The following is a 16,504-nucleotide window of genomic DNA, read 5'->3' as shown; positions in this document are numbered from 1 at the left end:
CAAGTTAGAAAATTCAAACATATATTTAATGGAAAAGAGATTTTGTATGGTTTTCTAAAAATTACCGTGCTGCTTTGTTGACAACATGACCATGCGGCACAGATTACTGATTTGAGACGGATGCTCCTCTCTCACCGCTTTTGCCCATTCCCGTTACGGGCCACAGACCGGTGCTCCACTGCTCAGCATAATCAAATCCGCCCTCTGTCATAAAGTTACATTAATGCCAAACCTTGTGTCGTGCTACAGTATCCACCCAACTGTGAGACTGGAAACGTGTTTCTGTTTCTGTCCCAGTACATACCCCTCTACAGGAGGGTTTCTGTGTCACATTCCTGTTGTTCCTGGCTGCTTTACAGGCCTAGGCTCAGTGACCTCATTCATCATCACAGGAATGTGTCTGTTTGTGATTACAGCAGAGAGAGAGAGAGAGAGAGAGAGAGAGAGAGAGAGAGAGAGAGAGAATAATAGCAATGTGCTGTGTTCCAGCAATCTATCTCCATTTTGGCCAACTAGACAACTGGAGGAGTATGTTCCATGGTGTGGTTCTGTTTGCACTACAATTATAGAATGATGATAACTGGATCATGTTGGCATGTGTCTGTGTTCCCCTTCTGTGTTTTCATGTGGACAATATTAACAGTGTGTATGTATTTTCATGTGTTGTAACTGTGCACAGTGTACTGTTATTTGTCCTACAGTAGTTCATGGTAGTGTTAAATTAGCACTGTGCTTAGTACTGATGCAATAACACATCATACAGGATTTTTAACCATTACACAAAAATGTCTGTGTCGCTCATTTTGGATTTCAATTATATTTACAAGTCTGTAATGCCTTATGGTCTTACATAAACATTTACAAAGACTTCAGGACTGGCAGCTGACATGCTCATAATGTTTTATAACATAACCATAGACCACTTCAACTGTTACAACACTTGCACTCACACGTGGCCAAAAACAACAAATTGAAAGCCACGTCCCCCACTAAGCCTCCAATTTAATTTCCCAGTGTGCTTTGCCTTTTCGAGTGAATTTTAGCAAATATTATGGATATATTGTTGTAATTCTTTTTTGAATATTCGATGAGGGTTGTTCACGTTAACTGCCTGTATTCAATGGAGGGAGACACTATGCTACTAGCCTCGGCTATGCATATGCATGGCACATCTCGAGACAACTCCAATATAAAAAGGGGTTTTGTCGGGATGTCACGTGTCAGTACATTCGTAACAACTTAAGCATTACAAAACATATATTCGGTCAAAAAATCTGCATGTAGAAAATAAACCATAAATGTTTTGTTGACAAAATGTGAAACTTTCTCATTGACCGCCATACAAAAACTCAACAAAAAAAAAATGCACCTGCTGGAGCAAGACAGATTTTCTGCTGAGTTGGGCCTCTCTCTTCCTCTTCCTATTTATTATAGTGACAGAGACTTGGATGTTTAATTAGTTCATTTTCAGTCCTGTGGACCATGTGAGTTCCTACTGGAGGTGAATGTTATCATTAAAACGTAACTCTTTAGAACAATACATTAACTATACATAAGCAATGTTACCTCAAATTTATTTCAGCATTGAATACATTTCAGGTCTGCTGAGCTCAAACCTGAACATTCTGTGAAATTTCCAGCACACGTTTACTGTAAACACAGACGCTGTACCCGCTTTAAATTACAGTTTAATTGTGGCTATTTGAATATAATGTAGGCCTACCAGAGTGGGCTACTATAAAAAACTATGGAGAAAATGCATCCCATAACATTTTGAATATGGAAAAAGCTGTTCTATCATTCCTCCTACAGTAGCAGCCATTGTGTGGTGTTCAATGTCTATGTGATAATACCCGAGATGCCTTTGTTTGGAGGATATATTGGCACGGGTGTTGTTAGCAAATCGTGCCAATATATCTTTCAAACATCGGCTTCGAGGGCATTATCACTTTTGTACAACGGGTTACCAATATATTAAAATAATGATTGACATATTTTCATAAATGTTTTTATTTTGATGAATGTATTCATACTATTTCATCCTTCCACAAGATATAGTCCCGACACAAATCTAGGGTTGCTGCCCAAGCCGACTGGTTGTTCGTTCTATCGGTTCGGTTGCCAGAGACACAACACAATTGTTCAGTCTTTTTGTTCTGTATCTATCCACGTGACCCAGTCGTTCGTTCTAAATGTTCCATTGCCATACTGGCTGGCAATATTCTCATCACTTGCTTGCTAGCTAGCCAACTACAGCTAACGTAAAGTCGTAGTGCTAGCTGTGCCACTAGAGATCCTGGTTTGAATCCAGGCTCTTTTGCAGCCGGCCGCAACCGGGAGACCCATGGGGTGGCACACAATTGGCCCAGAGTCGTTTGGGTTAGGCGAGGGTTTGGCCAGCAGGGATGTCCTTGTTCCATTGTGCACTAGTGACACCTGTGGTGGGCTGGGTGCAGTGCACACTGACATGGTCGTCAGGTCTACAGTGTATCCTCTGACACATTGGTGCGGTTGGCTTCTGGGTTAAGTGGGCATTGTGTCCAGAAGCAGTGCAGCTTTGTTGGATTGTGTTTTGGAGGATCTAAGCTTCCAGCTTCAGATTGAAGATCACATCAAATTTGATGACCAATTTATGCAAAATCCAGGTATTTCCAATGGGTTCGCATCCTTTTTCTTGCCACTGAATGTAATGTAAGTGCTTTAATGTGTTTGGACCCCATTTAGAGTAGCTGCTTTAGCAGCAGCTAATGGGGATCCCTAATAGCTTCCAGCTTCAGATTGAAGATCACATCAAATTTGATGACCAATTTATGCAAAATCCAGGTATTTCCAATGGGTTTGCATCCTTTTTCTTGCCACTGAGTGTAATGTAAGTGCTTTAATGTGTTTGGACCCCATTTAGAGTAGCTGCTTTAGCAGCAGCTAATGGGGATCCCTAATAAATACAAGTACAGTAAAGGGAAACATTGATAGTGTTAACAGGGAAAACTCTAGAACAGTGGTCACCAAACTTTTCTGGGTCAAAACAAGTTACAATAACAATAACGAGACTATATACAGGTGGTACCGATACAGAGTCAATGTGTGGTGGACAGGTTAGTCAAGGTAATTTGTACATTGGTAGGGGTGAAGTGACTATGCATAGATAATAAACAGTGAGTAGCAGCAGTGTAAAAAACAAATGGAGGTGGGGGGTATCAATGTACAGTAGGTCCTGGATGGCAGGAAGCTTGGCCTCTGTGATGTACTCGGCCGTACGCACTACCCTCTGTAGCACCTTACGATCAGATGCCGAGCAGTTGCCTGACCAGGCGGTGATGCAACCAGTCAGGATGATCTCGATGGTGCAGTTGTAGAACGTTTTCCGTCTCCTGAGGGGGAAAAGGTGTTGGTGTGTTTGGACCATGATAGTTTGTTGGTGAAGTGGACACCAAGGAACTTGAAACTCTCGACCCGCACCACTACAGCCCTGTTGATGTTAATAGGGGCTGGTTCAGCTCTCCTTTTTCTGTAGTTCACAATCAGCGCCTTTGTCTTGCTTACACTGAGGGAGAGGTTGTTGGCCACACTGCCAGGCTGTCTCATCATTGTCTGTGATCAGACCAACCACTGTTGTGATGTCAGCAAACTTAATGGCGGTGCTGGAGTTGTGTTTGGCCACGCAGTCGTGGGTGAACAGGGAGTACAGGAGGGGACTAAGCACACACCCCAGGGGCCCCAGTGTTGAGGATCAGTGGGGCAGACATGTTGTTGCCTACCCTTACCATCTGGGGATGGCCCGTCAGGAAGTCCAGGATTCAGTTGCAGAGGGAGGTGTTTAGTCCCAGCGTCCTTAGCTTAGTGATGCGCTTTCTGGGCACTATGGTGTTGAACGCTAAGCTGTAGCCAATGAACAGCATTCTCACATGTTGTTCCTTTTGTCCAATTGGGAAAGGGCGGTGTGGAGTGCGATAGAGATTGCGTCATCTGTGGATATATTGGGTGGCATGCGAATTGGAGTGGGTCTAGGGTATTCGGGATGATGGTGTTGATGTGAGCCATGACCAGCCTTTCAAAGCACTTCATGGCTACCTACTTGAGTTCCACGGGCGGTAATCATTTAGGCAGGTTACCTTCGCTTCTTTGGTGGTCTGCTTGAAAAATGAAGGTATTACAGACTTGGTCAGCAAGAGGATGAAAATGTCAGTGCTTTGAGTACACGTCCTGGTAATCCGTCTGGCCACACGGCTTTGGCCACGCGGCTTTGTGAACCTGTTTAAAAGGTCTTGCTCACATCGGCTACCAAGAGCGTTATCACACAGTCATCCGGAACAGCTGGTGCTCTCATGCATGCTTCAGTGTTGCTTGCCTCGAAGCAAGCATAAAAGGCATTTAGCTCATCTGGTAGGCTTGCGTCACTGGGCAGCTGGCGGCTGGGTTTCCCTTTGTAGTCCGTAATAGTTTTCAAGCCCTGCCACATCCGACGAGCGTCAGAGCTGGTGTGGTAGGATTCAATCTTAATCCTGTATTGACGCTTTGCCTGTTTGATGGTTTGTCTGAGGGCTTTGCAGAATTTCTTATAAGCGTCCGGATTAGTGTTCCGCTCCTTGAAAGCGGCAGCTCAGCCTTAAGTTTGATGCGGATGTTGCCTGTAATCCACGGCTTCTGGTTGGGATATGTATGTGTGGTCACTGTTGGGACGACATTGTCAATGCACTTACTGATGAAGCCGATGACTGTGGTATACTGCTCAATGCCATTGGATGAATCTCAGAACATATTCTAGTCTATGCTAGGAAAAAGTCATGTAACGTAGCATCTGACCACTTCTGTATTGAGAGAGTCACTGGTACTTCCTGCTTTCGTTTTTGCTTGTAAGCAGGAATCAGGAGGATATAATTATGGCCAGATTTGCCAAATGGAGGGTGAGGGAGAGCTTTGTACGCTTCTCTGTGTGTAGAGGTAAGATGGTCTCGAGTTTTTTCCCCCTCTGGTTGCAAGTGTGACAGGCTGGTAGAAATGAGGTAAAATAGATTTAAGTTTGCCTACATTAAATTCCCCGGTCACTAGGAACGCCGCTTCTGGATGAGCATTTTCATGCTTGCTTACAGCTGTTTGAGTGCAGTCTTAGTGCCAACATCGGTTTGTGGTGGTAAATAGATGGCTACAAATAATATAGATGATGTTGGTAGATAGTGTGGTCTACAGCTTATCGTAAGGTATTCTACCTCAGGCGAGCAATACCTCAATACTTTTTTAATGTTAGACATCCTGCACCAGCTGTTATTGACAAATAGACACTCGTCTTACCAGACGTTTCTTCTCTGTCCTGCCGAAGCATGGAAAATCCCGCCAACTCTATATTATCCGTGTCATCGTTCAACCACGACTCTATGAAAAATACGATTATTACAGTTTTTAATGTCCCGTTGGTAGGATAATCTTGATCATCCATTTTGTTTTCCAATGATTGCTCGTTGGCCAATCGCCTACGAATTCTCAGAAGGTATCCCAACCTCCGCCACCTTTTTCTCCGTCTTTTCTTCACGCAAATGACGTTCCTGAGAAAGCAGTATGTACTTTGTGTCGGACTCGTAAAGAAAAAATCTTTGTCCACGTCGAGATGAGTAATTGATGTTCTGATGTCTAGAAGTTATTTTCAGTCATAAGAGACGGAAGCAGCAACATTATGTACAAAAACGTTTTTAAAAAACAAGTTACAAACAACACAAAAAAAACTAACACAATAGCACAGTTGGTTAGGAGCACATAAAACGGCAGCCATCCCCTCCGGTACCATTATCATGCATAAGATCAATCAATCAATGTACATGCAAAAATCGTCCTGTGTAGTTCAGTTGTAAGCCAGGATAGTGGGTTTGAATCTCTGGACCACTCATACTTAAAATTTACAGTATGTACGCATGACTGTATGTAGCTTTGGATGAACGCGTCTACTAAATAGCATATATTATAAAACACATATTAAAATCAATCCAATGTTTTACTCTCCACAGAGTAAAACTGACACAATCACACTCTCAACACTGGTTATTAACACCAACACTGGGATTATTTTACACCACCGATTGTTAATTTTACTAATAAAGAGTTCTTTTAACTCCTGAATCAATCTCATCTACCCCCAAAACAACTATTTAAAAAATTCTGAATCGACAGTAGAAATGTTCCACTGAAAAATCCATACTAGGTCACACTGGCAAATTTGCTGTAAATTGTTAACCAGAGCCTTGGATCAAAAGTACACAGTAGAAAAGAGTGTGTAAAAATAACAGTGTTGACTTATTTTAACCCAGGATGAGTATTTTCAACATTATGAGGAGTTAAATCAGCCGGCCTAGACAATCTGTACCCTTTCTTTCAAAAAAAATCTGCCGAAATTGTTGCAACCCCTATTACTAGCCTGTTCAACCTCTCTTTCGTGTCGTCTGAGATTCCCAAAGATTGGAAAGCAGCTGCGGTCATCCCCCTCTTCAAAGGGGGGGGACACTCTTGACCCAAACTGCTACAGACCTATATCTATCCTACCCTGCCTTTCTAAGGTCTTCGAAAGCCAAGTCAACAAACAGATTACCGACCATTTCGAATCCCACCATACCTTCTCCGCTATGCAATCTGGTTTCAGAGCTGGTCAATCACCACATCCTCATCGGCAGACTCGATCGCCTTGGTTTCAGAAATTATTGCCTCACCTGGTTCACCAACTACTTCTCTGATAGAGTTCAGTGTGTCAAATCGGAGGGCCTGTTGTCCGGGCCTCTGGCAGTCTCTATGGGGGTGCCACAGGGTTTAATTCTTGGACAGACTCTCTTCTCTGTATACATCAATGTTGTCACTCTTGCTGCTGGTGAGTCTCTGATCCACCTCTACGCAGACGACACCATTCTGTATACTTATGGCCCTTCTTTGGACTCTGTGTTAACAACCCTCCAGACGAGCTCCAATGCCAGTGACCTCCAATTGCTCTTAAATACAAGTAAAACTAAATGTATCCTCTTCAACCGATCGCTGCCTGCACCTGCCCGCCCGTCAGACATCACTACTCTGGGCGGTTCTGACTTAGAATATGTGGACAACTACAAAAACCTAGGTGTCTGGTTAGACTGTAAACTCTCCTTCCAGACTCACATCAAACATCTCCAATCCAAAGTTAAATCTAGAATTGGCTTCCCGTTTCGCAACAAAGCATCCTTCACTCATGCTGCCTAACATACCTTTGTAAAACTAACCATCCTACCGATCCTCGACTTCGGCGATGTCATTTTTCAAAATAGCCTCCAATACCCTACTCAATAAATTGGATGCAGTCTATCACAGTGCCATCCGTTTTGTCACCAAAGCCCCATATACTACCCACCACTGTGACCTGTACGCTCTCGTTGGCTGGCCCTTGCTTCATACTCGTCGCCAAACCCACTGGCTCCAGGTCATCTACAAGACCCTGCTAGTAAAGTCCCCCCTTATCTCAGCTCGCTGGTCACCAGAGCAGCACCCACCTGTAGCATGTGCTCCAGCAGGTATATCTCTCTGGTCACCCCCAAAACCAATTCTTCCTTTGGCCGCCTCTTCTTCCAGTTCTCTGCTGCCAATGACTGGAACGAACTACAAAAATCTCTGAAACTGGAAACACTTATCTCCCTCACTAGCTTTAAGCACCAGCTGTCAGAGCAGCTCACAGATTACTGCACCTGTACATAGCCCATCTATAATTTAGCCCAAACAACTACCTCTCCCCCTACTATATTTATTTATTTATTTTGCTCCATTGCATCCCATTATTTCTATCTCTACTTTGCACATTCTTCCACTGCAAATCTACCATTCCAGTGTTTTACTTGCTTTATTGTATTTACTTCGCCACCATGGCCTTGTTTTTGCTTTTACCTCCCTTATCTCACCTCATTTGCTCACATTGTATATATACTTATTTTTCTACTGCATTATTGACTGTATGTTTGTTTTACTCCATGTGTAACTCTGTGTTGTTGTATGTGTCGAACTGCTTTGCTTTATCTTGGCCAGGTCGCAATTGTAAATGAGAACTTGTTCTCAACCTTCCTTCCTGATTAGATAAAGGTGAAATAAAAAGAAAAATGAGCTCTAGTGTCAGAGTATAAAATTATGCAGTCTGCAGTGTAAATTCAACTAAATTTAGTGGAATATTAACACCATTTTGATTGAAATTAACTCTGAAAATGTGACACAACCTGTAGAGTAACTTTAACACTGTCACACCCTGCTCTGTTTCACCTGTCCCTGTGATTGTCTCCACCCCGTCCAGGTGTTGCTTATTTTCCCCAATGAATTTATCCCTGTGTTTCCTGTCTCTCTGTGCCAGTTCGCCTTGTATGTTTAGTCAAGTCAACCAGTCTGTTTTTCCCCGTATTCCTTTTCTGTTCTCTTTTGCTAGTCTTCCCGGTTTTGACCACTGCCTGAGTCTAGACTACTTGCCTGATCATCCTGCCTGCCATGACCTTGAATCCGCCTGCCCTTCGGTACCTATTGGACTCTGAACTGATTTAAGTCTACTATGGAACGACAACCGTTTGTGGTCATCTGGAGAAAGTTATGGCAGAGGTGAGAAAGGCATTTGAGTGTTCGGTATCCGGGAGAAAAGCGGCCAGTAAATTGCTTGACTTACGACATAACTCCCGTAGTGTGGCAGACTACATGGTGGATTTTCGCACGTTGGCTCTCACGTTTGATACTTTTCTGCACGGATTATCTGAGGAGGTAAAGGATGAGCTAGCTGCTCGGGAACTGCCGGTGGACCGCGACTCCCTTATCACCCTAACCATTAAAATTGATGGACGCCTAAGGGAACGCGAGAGTGAGAGGAGGTCTGGTCTCGGGCACACTCGTGCACCCGCTATGGCTCGTTCACCTTTGAGGGAATCCGGAAGTTTCCGAAGGCAGCTTTTCCGTGAAGATTCGAAGCCACCCGAGCCCTCTCGGGGAATCTACTGCCTATGCAGTTGGGAAGAGCTAGGTTATCTGTTGGGGAACGCTCATGGAGGATGAATAGTAACAGTTGTCTGTACTGTGGAGGGGCAGGACATTTTTATAGCTACCTACCCTATTAGGAAACCCTTGTCTCTAGTGGGTACCAGTGCTATGGTGAGTCAGACTGGGAGTTCCATAATTCCCATCACCCGCACACCCTTTTTTGTGTTTGTGCTGTGGGGTGACCAATCTAAGTCTTGTTGGGGAATAATCAGAATTAGGTGGTAACATAGGTAAGATGTTTTATATTCATCATATGTTTGTAAATTACTTCTCATCAGAATGTTATTTTTGTATAATACTGTGGCAGGGTTTGCAGTATCTGTTCTATGTCAAGACTAAGTTGTTTGGGCTGGAGAGAGGGGAGAGGTCAAGCGTGTATCTCTTGGCTCCATAATGTCTGTGTGCCAGTCAGTGTGTCTCTGTGATCTTGTCAAGATAGGATGGATTTGATATATGCCTATTGATATGGAGGATTGGTTTTTGGTTCTGGGTTTGAGTAAGGAGACAAAGCTGAACGATTTATTATGTCTATGCTGTCTGACTATGTGTGTTCTTTGCTATTAAAGGATCTCAGCTGCAATGTGTAAGGGGCTCTCAAATAATTCATTGATAGACACTGAATTGCCTGAGAGTCACAGGGTTGTGATAGAGCTCATATAATTAAAGATGGACTTTGATAACTAACTCTGACTTGTGTTGTGGTTTGCTCCCATGATTTGGTAAATAGAGGAAATTTCCACGACAGTCTCTCCGAGTGCTCATTGACTCTGGGGGTGATGAAAGTTTTATGGATGCCACTATTGCTTCGGAGCTTGGTATTCCGTGGGTGGCTGCTCTATAGGGGAAGTCACCCATAGTACTCAATTACGGGTTTCTTAAACCACAGTGAGACCATACAGTTCCAGCATCTCCCCATGTTCCGGTTGTTTTGGGATTTTCCTGGCTCCAAAAGCACAATCCTGTGATTGACTGGACCACAAGCTCCATCCTGGTTTGGAGCCCATTTTGCCATTCCCACTGCCTTCAAGCAGCACAGCCTTCCCCAAGTCGTCTTCCTCAGGATGTTAGCAAGACTGTGGATATCTCTGCTATTCCCACTGAACACCGTGACCTCCTGGAAGTGTTCAGTAAGGCACGTGCTACTTCCCTTCCCCCGCGCCGTCCTTATTATTCTTATGATTGTGTCATTGATCCTCTCCTACTCACTACACCACCTCGGGTCAGTTGTATTCTCTGAATACATCGAGGAGTCTCTGGCCACTGGGGCTGTCCGTCCATCTGCATCTCCTGCCGGAGCAGGGTTTTTCTTTGTGGAGAAGAAGGACAAGACCCAGCGTCCATGCAATGACTACCTGGAACTTAACGACATTACTGTTAAAAATCGTTACACCCTACCTTTCCTCTCCTCGGAGTTTGAACCTTTCCAGGGAGCCATCATGTTCTCCAAGTTGGACCTTCGGAATGTCTACCACCTGGTTTGGATACGCGAGGGGGATGAGTGGAAGACAGCCTTCGACACAGCCAGTGGACATTATGAGTACCATGTCATGCCATTTGGACTCACCAACGTCCCCGCTGTTTTCCAGGTTTTGGTAAACAATGTGCTCCGGGACATGCTAAACCGTTTTGTGTTTGTTTACCTTGACGACCGATCTGCCCTAAAACATGTACTTCATGTCAGACAGGTCCTTCTGCTCCTCCTGGAGAACCAATTGTTTGTGAATGCCGAGAAGTGTGAGTTCCACCCCTCTACTATCACCTTTCTGGGAAATGTCATTGCTGAGGGCAATGTTCAGATGGATCCTGGAAAGGTGAAAGCAGTGGTGGATTGGCCTCAACCAATGTCCAGGGTGCAGTTGCAACGGTTTCTTTATTTTGCTAACTTCTACCGCCGTTTCATTCGGGATTACAGCACCCTGGCGGCCCCCCTCTCGGCACTCACCGCAACCAAGGTACCGTTCAAATGGTCTCTAGCCGTCGACAAAGCCTTTGTGGACCTGAAGCATCGGTTCACAACAGCACCCTTCCTCATTCATCCGGACCCCTCGCGTCAATTTGTGGTGGAAGTTGATGCTTCGGATGTTGGAGTGGGGGCCATCCTGTCCCAGCGATCTGCCTAGGACCAAAAGCTTCATCCCTGTATCTTCCTGTCCCATTTTCTCAATCCTGCAGAGAGGAACTACGATGTAGGCAACCGAGAACTCCTGGCGGTCAAGATGGCATTGGAAGAGTGGAGGCACTGGCTGGAAGGAGCAGAACAGCCATTCTTGGTCTGGACCGACCATAAAAACTTGGAATATCTCCGTACAGCCAAGCGCCTCAACTCCAGGCAGGCCCGGTGGACCCTCTTGTTTACCAGATTCAACTTCACTATTTCCTACTGCCCAGGGTCAAAAAATGTGAAGCCTGAAGCTCTCTCCCACCTGTACAGTTCCTCTGCCACACCCTCGACCTCCGAAACCATTCTCCCTACCTCATGCTTTGCTGCCACTGTGGATTGGGGTATTGAGAACCTGATTCGCGAAGCACAATGCTCCCAGCCTGGAACTGAAGGGGTCCCGGCTAACCGGCTGTTTGTCCCTAACCCAGTCCAGCCTGGGTCCTGGAATGCGCTCATTCCTCCAGGCTGACCTGTCACCCAGGGTCCTGTCGTACACTAGCCTTCCTCCTTTGTCACCACATGCACAGTGTGTGCTCAGAACAAAACTCCACGGCAAGCTCCTTCTGGCATCCTTCAGGCACTACCGGTTCCGCATCGTCCCTGGCCTCATATATCTCTGGACTTTGTCACTGGGCTCCCTTCGTCTGATGGCAACACTGTCATTCTGATGGTAGTCGATCGGTTCTCCAAGGCCGCCCATTTCATCCCTCTCTCCAAACTACCTTCTGCCAAGGAGACGTCCCAGCTTATAGTGCAGCGTGTCTTCCGGATCCATGGACTCGCGGTAGACATGGTCTCCGATCAGGGGCCTCAGTTCTTGTCTCAGTTCTGGAAGGCATTCTGCACCCTTATTGGGTCGTCGGCCAGCCTGTCCTCTGAATTCCATCCCCAAACCAACGGTCAGTCGAATCAAGCAAACCAAGACCTGGAAACCACCCTGAGATGCCTGGTCTCAACCAATCCCACTACCTGGAGACGACAACTGGTCTGGGTGGAGTATGCCTAGAACACCCTTCCTTGTTCGGCCACGGGACTCTCTCCATTTGAGTGTTCTTTGGGGTTTCAACTTCCACTCTTCCCGGAACAATAGAAAGAGGTCAGCATACCCTCTGCCCAGATGTTTGTCCGCCGCTGTCAACTACCTGGAGAAGAGCTCGGGCGGTACTTCTCAAGACCAACTCCAGGTATCGTCGACAAGTGGACCATCGCCGGAATCCAGCTCCCCGTTACTGCATTGGGCAGAGGGTATGGCTTTCCACTCAGGACCTGCCCCTGTGGGTAGAGTCCCGCAAACTCTCTCCCCGTTTAATTGGTCCTTTTCCCATCTCTGGAGTCCTTAGTTCCACTGCTGTCCATCTTGTGTTACCCTGTACCCTCCGTATCCACCCTACTTTCCATGTGTCCAGAATTAAGCCCGTGTCTCACGGGTACTGTCACACCCTGATCTGTTTCACATGTCCCTGTGATTGTCTCCACCCACTCCAGGTGTCACTTATTTTTCCCAGTGTATTTATCCCTGTGTTTCCTGTCTCTCTTTCTATTCTCTTTTGCTAGTCTTCCCGGGTTTTGACCACTGCCTGACTCTGGACTACTTTCCCGCCTGCCTGATCAACCTGCCTGCCCTTCGGTACCTATTGGACTCTGAACTGGTTTTGACCTTTTGCCTGTACATGACCATTCTCTTGCTTACCCCTTTTTGGATTAATAAACATTGTAAGACTCCAACCATCTGCCTCCTGTGTCTGCATCTGGGTCTCGCCTTATGCCTTGGACCAAATGTTATCTGAAATAGTGTTGATTTCAACATTTTTACTGTGTAATGTACTAGAAATGGAAAAGGGTGCCATTTAGGTGAGTCTCACTGCTTAGGGCACATCTATCAGACGATCAGAACATGGGAACAATGTATAGGACTACAGTTCAGTGTTTTTCTCTTCTCTCACTTGGTCTCTCTTGCGCTGTCTCTCTTTCTCACTCTTTCTGTTTCCCTCTCTCCCTCTCTCACTTTCTGTTTCTCTTGCTTTACCCCTCCTGTGGCCCTATGGCCCCAGATAGGTGACAAGCCAAATGTCTCTGTTGTGCCTTCTTCACCACACTGTCTGTGTGGGTGGTCCATTTCAGTTTGTAAGTGATGTGTACGTCAAGGAACTTGAAGCTTTCCACCTTCTTCACTGCGATCCCTTCAATGTAGATAGGGGATGCACCCTCTGCTGTTTCCTGAAGTCCACGATCATCTCCTTTGTTTTTTTGACATTGAGAGAGAGGTTGTTTTCCTGGCACCACGACTCACAGAGCTCTCACCTCCTCCCTGTAGTCTGTCTCGTAATCGTTGGTAATCAAGCCTACTACTGTACACACACACACATGTAAGCTTGTACACATACAGTACATACAGGCATGTACGCACACACACTCACATACTCACACACACACATACATACACACCTTCATCCCTCATCTCCCCTTTCTTTCCATCCTCCACCTGCCACCTTTTATCTTTCTCAGCTTGAAATTATATGTGATCATAGTAAGTGCCTCGCGGGCCAGCGGTTGTGATTGGTGTGGTCGTCATTCCTTCACCACCAGATTTAATTTCTGTTATTTTTCTGTTTTTCTTAATTTGATTTGTTTCTGCTTGCGGCATCCTCTGTCCCTGACTGTGTGGCAGTGTTTCATCAAGCAGAGCTTGGAAGGGGAGAAAAGAAACACAAAACATAATTGGGCAATTAGTAAGAACAAGAGTAGTGGAGGGAGAGATGGAGGGAAGGGAAGAGAGCAGGAGAGTAGATGGAGAACTAGAGAGAGAAGAGAGAGAGGGAGAGAGGGATGGGGGTTAAGGGTAGCTAACAGATTGCAGCCTCTCTCCCTTCTGTCAAACAGTGATGCCTTGACCCCAGAACTGCCGGACTCACATCTATGTTTTCTTCTTTTCCACATACTTGAAATACCATATAGACCCTTGTGCCTCTGAGCCACCTCCCTCAGCCTAAGAAAGCCACATGCCATGGCCAATACATCAGTCTGGATCAGGCCCTGGCACAACCATAGATTTTCTGTGTTTCTGTAAAGAGATGGTTTCCACTCTAGCTTCCTGCAGTTGAGCTGACAATGGTGATAAAAACCTAAAAGCCAGCATTCCATAGACAAGATGTGGTGTGTGTGTGACCCGAGATAGAGATAGCCTGGAAGAGTTTTGAACAATGCCTCATTGTCTCATCATCATGGCATCTGGGAAATGGCATCTGGGAAACTCATGGCATCTGGGAAACTAAGCCAGGTTGGGGATAAAACACCATCCTGTGGAGATAGCCATGGTGACTTATGGGAGATGAAACCAGTCTGACTAAGGATTTTTAGGTCCTATAAAATATATATTTTTTCATTTTCAGTTGATGGTTTCATTTTTGCAATAATTAATCAATATTTAATAAAGATAATTGTTTGAAGAAATGACCAAGTCTCTCTCAGTACTGAATTTCCACAACAAATGTTTGAGTTGGGTATTTTAACTGGGGAGCAGGGGGGGGCAGATTATGTTTGAGGGAGAGAGAGTCATTTGGCCACGGGTGGAGGTGTGTACTTTAAGAAAATGAGAATCTGCCTTCAGTTCGAATTACCTTTCTGAGAACAGAATTACCCTAGAGGACAAAAACTGTAATGTATTCACCCTGAGTCCTTCAGGGCAGTAATGTACAGTATTCTGGTTTCTTTCTCTCCCTGGATCTTATTTGATGAGGAAATATAATTGCTTGGCTAGAGTTTTCTCCACCCCTGGATGGTCTAAATCAGACAGAACAGATGAGACTGCAGCCCTGAAAGACTGGAGCTGAATACCCCTGATAAACACAGAGATACATTAGCCAGAGTAATTACGTTGATGTGTATACCTACGGCCAATTTAAAAGGTGCTCCTGTGAAAAAAAGAAGAGGAAATAGACACCTTTGCAGCACAGAATCAGAGCTTGGTGGCAATGTGATGTTACCCATGCTTGAAGTTCTCAACTTGTTTCTGCCTGCAGGCTCTCTAGTCTCTGTGTGTGTGTGTGTGTGTGTGTGTGTGTGTGTGTGTGTGTGTGTGTGTGTGTGTGTGTGTGTGTGTGTGTGTGTGTGTGTGTGAGAGAGAGAGAGACTGTGTGACTATGGGCTGGGCTCCCTGCTGTGAGTTGATGGGATTACTGTTAGATCTACTGATCAGTGGAGCAGCAACAAGCCATCAACACCTCCAGGACAAGATACTTAGGCAGACTCCGAGGCAGGCCTTCATCCTTGCTCTCAGTCAGTCATCCTATACTACTCACAGATTTCTATTCACACTGTAACTGAACCAACATTTGAGCACTCAGTTCCTCGTCAGGGGGGAGGTAGTTCAATGTCTGCGTGATGGGTAACCTTGTTTAAGACTTCAACATTCTTGTTAGCTCAAGGTTGGCTTTAGCGTAGGATATTTATATCTTAAGTCGTGGAGAGTGGAAGAAAAGGTTCTTCTTTTTCAGTGCTCTGCCCTTCAGTGGAGGTGTGAGTACTGAGCAGCAAGACAGGCGGGACAATCATAAATAATCCCTGGAAATGGTGGAGTGGTAGAGGAGCAGAGGGTTAGAGGGGTAGTGGGATGTAGGGGTGGAGAGGTGCAGGGCTGGGGGGGGTGAAGGAGTGGATGAAACAGGAGCAAACAGTGTCAATACATCAGGCCCCACCAGTGAGGGGATGGCGAGTGGAGGGACAATAATTAAGAAACATGAAGGGAATTAGAGAGAAGGAGAGGTTAATACAGGCCTTAGTTTACATTTTGGAGATAGTGAAGTCTGGGCACAAACTGGTTGAATCATTGTTGTTTCCATGTAATATCAAAAACAAAAACACACATGTGTCTCATGTAAAGTATAAGTAAAAGTAAAAGCTACATTCTGAATAGTTGTGCAAATAGACAGAAACATAGGTACTGAGATTCTAAGCCTTTATCCTGTATGTCAGCTGGACATGTTCCAGTTCTGCTGGTCTGGGACCTGCTGTTACACAGTCTCACATCTTCAACAGAACAGCCAGGATAAACAAGTCCTTGGGTGGCCGTTATAGCCAATCATAACCCTGCGGCGTGGATGTAGAATCTCCCACAGCCTATTAGCTGCCTCCATCCACCTATTAAATCTTCACCGTACCGGGTGTCTCTAGACAAAACATTTGGATTAAATGAGAGTTTGGGGTGCATGCTGCTGTTGAAATCTCATTGTGGAAATGTATAATTACAAACACAACCCCAGCCTATTGTTGTACAGAACAGTATCTAGCCTAGCGTAGCGCTCCAGGCAATCTCACTCACAGTGGTAAACTTTTTGATTT

At 45.3% G+C, this 16,504-nt stretch overlaps 1 protein-coding gene across 1 annotated transcript in view; it reads right to left on the bottom strand.

The window, feature by feature from the left end:
- LOC110529903 (methyltransferase-like protein 24) overlaps nt 1–16,504 on the bottom strand; it is a 94,595-nt gene that overhangs the window by 36,749 nt on the left and 41,342 nt on the right. The window lies entirely within an intron of this gene.

Source organism: Oncorhynchus mykiss, chromosome 8 (genome assembly GCF_013265735.2).
Source record: "Oncorhynchus mykiss isolate Arlee chromosome 8, USDA_OmykA_1.1, whole genome shotgun sequence".
Classification (NCBI taxonomy): domain Eukaryota; kingdom Metazoa; phylum Chordata; class Actinopteri; order Salmoniformes; family Salmonidae; genus Oncorhynchus; species Oncorhynchus mykiss.
Note: the sequence above shows the minus strand (reverse complement) of the source record. Positions and strands in the feature narration are given on the sequence as shown.